Below are 3,641 nucleotides of genomic sequence, written 5' to 3'. Positions count from 1 at the left end.
TCACCATGTTGACCAGGATGGTCTCGATCTCTTGACCTCGTGATCCACCCGCCTCGGCCTCCCAAAGTGCTGGGATTACAGGCTTGAGCCACCGCGCCCGGCCTGTTTTAAGTTTTTTGAAATAGAGTCTTAGTCTGTTGCCCAGGCTGGAGTGCAGTGGCGCCATCTCGGCTCACTGCAACCTCTGCCTCCTGGGTTCAAGCTATTCTCCTGCCGCAGCCTCCCCAGTAGCTTGGACTACAGGCACCTGTCACCACACCTGGCCACTTTTTAAAAATTTTTAGTAGAGACTGGGTTATACCGTGTTGGCCAGGCCGTTCTCAACCCCCTGATCTCAGGTGATCCACCCACTTCGGCCCTCCAAAGTACTGGGATTACAGGCACGATCCACCGCGCCTGGCGTAGTTTCTTAATTTTTATAATCAAGTTGGAAGTATCCTGCTTATGTGATCAGAGCTTAATTGGCAGCTTATAGTTGGTTAAGCCTGAATTTTGTTTCTGGCAATGTAGTAATTTACCAAAAAATGCTCTTGAGTTTAGGTTTTTTTTTTTTTTTTTTTTTTTAGAAGTAGAAGTCCAGGAATTAGCACCACCTCAATCTAATTGCCTGCCACTTAATTATTTTCACACTTCACAGGGGACTGATTTTTCCCTGCATTGTTCACATGTGTCTCAAGCAGGGCCTCAAGTGTACCCCTAATCCCCTATTCCTTCAACCTAACTCTGGCTTGCAGTAAAATACTAAATTTCCAGTTTGTCTGATATCCCAAATGCTAATTTCCTTTCCCTAATTCACTTTTATCAACTATTTGTCCTTTAGTGTACATTTTTTGATACCTATTTTAATTTTTTAAATCTTTTTATTTTTTGAGACAGAGCCTTGCTCTGTTGTCCAAGCTGGAGTGCAGTGGCACAATCTAGGCTCACTGCAATCTTCACCTCCTGAGCGCAAATGATTCTCTGTCGCAGTCTCCCAAGTAGCTGGAATTACAGGCGCCGGCCACCATGCCGGGCTAGTTTTCGTATTTTTAGTAGATACAAGGTCATTGGCCACACTGGTCTGGAACTGCTGGCCTCAAGCAATCCGCCCGAGTTGGCTTCCCAAAGACCTAGGATTACAGACGTGAGCCATGGTGCCTGGCCAATTAATCATTTTTTTGACAAAACATTTGATGGCATACTTAAAAAGATTTGTTTTCTTTCTGTAAATATTTCCTATGAGAAGAAAGCAAAGAATAAGCTCCAGACACTGTATTGTAAAATATCTCTGTGCATTTTTTTTCCCTAGACACACATGTCTTATCGGAATGTGTGTAGCTCTATTGAATTAGTAAATTTCAGTAACAGTACATTTCAGTCCCCAATTTGTGAACAGTATCTCAGAAGCATAGATGGGCTTATGGGGTTTGTGACTGGCATCTGCAGTGAGGACAACGTTGTGGGACGGAGCCCTGAATCAGGGTCTATGCTGATTCTGATGGTGTCAGAATTCAAGTGTTAGACAATAAGTTGGTGTTGCAGAATTGCTTCATGTTCAGCAAACGACAGATTTGGTGCCAGAAGAAAGACATTACAGACTCCTGGCCTAGAATAAAACTCTGGGTGTCCAGGAATGGGAAGCTGTGCTCTGCTCTACACAGGCTGTCACACTGTTTCTTGTTCTGTGATTCCAGCTCTCCTTCCAGGGTGACAGAGAACTAACATTTAGAGGAAAGGAGCTGTGATGACAGACCCCCTTGGCCACAGCTGCCACCACAGGATTTTCACCCACTCACAAACATACCCACTAAGCATTAACGTGTCCACACCTCTTCCAGGACAAGAAACCACACTCAGGAATTTTACCACAGCATTTCTGATACTAGTACTTTTTTGCCAAAAACTTATGAAAGTGTCTACAAGTCTCTTGGCCTATTCCCACCTCCAGACACTGAATCTGCAGCTGCAGCAACCTGTTTTCTCCACCAACCTAGGGTTCTGGACCACTGGTTCATAATGTCATCTGCCTGCATGGACCCAGAAATAAATCAGAGTACAGCCCCACCTGGGCCACCACATGTAGCACAAACCAGTCCTTCAGCCTGCATTGCACTTTCCCATCCAGAAGTTTTGTTTTGTGTTTTTTGTTTTTAACTTTTATTTTTGGTTCAGGGGTATACATGCCGGTTTGTTATACAGCTAAAATTGTGTCATAGGGGTTTTGTGTGTAGATTATTTTGTAACTAAAGTTAGTACTTTAGTTACATAGTACCAAAGAGGTATTTTTTCTGACCCTGTTTCTCCTCCCACCCTCCACCCTCAACTAGGCCTCAGTGTCTGTTCCCCTCTGTGTTCATGTGTTTTTATTATTTAGCTCTTATAAATAACATGCATTTGATTTTCTGTTTCTGCATTAGTTGTCTAAGAATAATGGTCTCCGACTTCATGTTGCTGTAAAGAACATAATCTTGTTTCCTGTTTTTCTGTTGTTGTTTCTTTGTGACCACACAGTATTCCATGATGTTTATGTACCATATTTTTAAAAAAATAATTGTATATTTTAATCTTGGAGACCGTCTCACTCTGTTTCCCAGGCTAAAGTGCAATGGCATGATCTTGGCTCACTGCAGCCCCAAACTTCCAAGCTCAAGCAATCCTCTTTTTTTTTTTTTTTGGAGACAGTCTTGCTCTTGTTGTCCAGCCTGGAGTGCAATGGTGCCATCTCCACTCACTGCAACCTGCCTCCTGGGTTCAAGTGATTCTCCTGTCTCAGCCCCCTGAGTAGCTGGGATTACAGGCACCCACCACCATCACACCCGGCTAATTTTTGTATTTTTAGTAGAGATGGGGTTTCACCATGTTGGCCAGGCTGGTCTTGAACTCCTGACCTCAGGTAATTCACCCGCCCGCCTTTGCCTTCCAAAGTTTTGGGATTACAGGTGCGAACGATTGCAGTGGGCCAAGCAATCCTCTTATGCCTCAGCCTTCCAAGTAGTGCTACTATTACTGTGACTACAGGCATGTACCACCATGCCTCACTAATTTTTCTTACTGTGTTTTTTTAGAGATGGGATTTTTTTCATATTGCTCAGGCTGGTCTCAAACTCCTAAGCTCAGACAGTCCAGCTGCCTTGGCCTCTTAAAGTGCTGAGATTACAGGCATGAGCCATTATGCTCGATCATAATATATTTTCTTTCTCCAGTCTACCATTGATAGGCATTCAGGTTGATTTCATGTCTTTGCTATTGTGAATAGTGCTGCAGTGAACATGCTTGTGCATGTGTCTTATGATAGAACAATTTCTGTTTCTTTGGGTATATACCCAATTATGAGGTTGCTTGGTGAAATGGTAATTATGTTTTTAGTTGTGTGAGAAATTGCCAGACTGCGTTTTATAATGGTTGAATTAATGTACACTCTTGGCAGCAGCATATAAGGATTCCTTTTTCTCAGCAGCCTTAATAGCATCTATTTTTTTTATTTTTTCACTTTTTAATAGCCGTTCTAGCTGTCGTGAGATGGTATCTCATGGTTATTTTTTTTTTCTTTGCATTTCTCTCTAATCATTATCGATAAGCATTTTATTATATGCTTGTTAGCCACATGTCTGTCTTCTTTTGAAAAGCATCTTTTTCATGTATTTTGTCTACTTTTTGGTGAG

The 3,641-nt window shown here is 42.4% G+C and overlaps 1 protein-coding gene across 1 annotated transcript in view; it reads left to right on the top strand.

Annotated features, from left to right (window-relative positions):
• Positions 1-3,641, top strand: part of LOC119470708 (zinc finger protein 726-like) — a 561,873-nt gene that overhangs the window by 515,783 nt on the left and 42,449 nt on the right. The window lies entirely within an intron of this gene.

The sequence above is a fragment of the Cebus imitator genome, unplaced genomic scaffold (assembly GCF_001604975.1).
Source record: "Cebus imitator isolate Cc_AM_T3 unplaced genomic scaffold, Cebus_imitator-1.0 Scaffold38, whole genome shotgun sequence".
Lineage (NCBI taxonomy): Eukaryota > Metazoa > Chordata > Mammalia > Primates > Cebidae > Cebus > Cebus imitator.
Note: the sequence above shows the minus strand (reverse complement) of the source record. Positions and strands in the feature narration are given on the sequence as shown.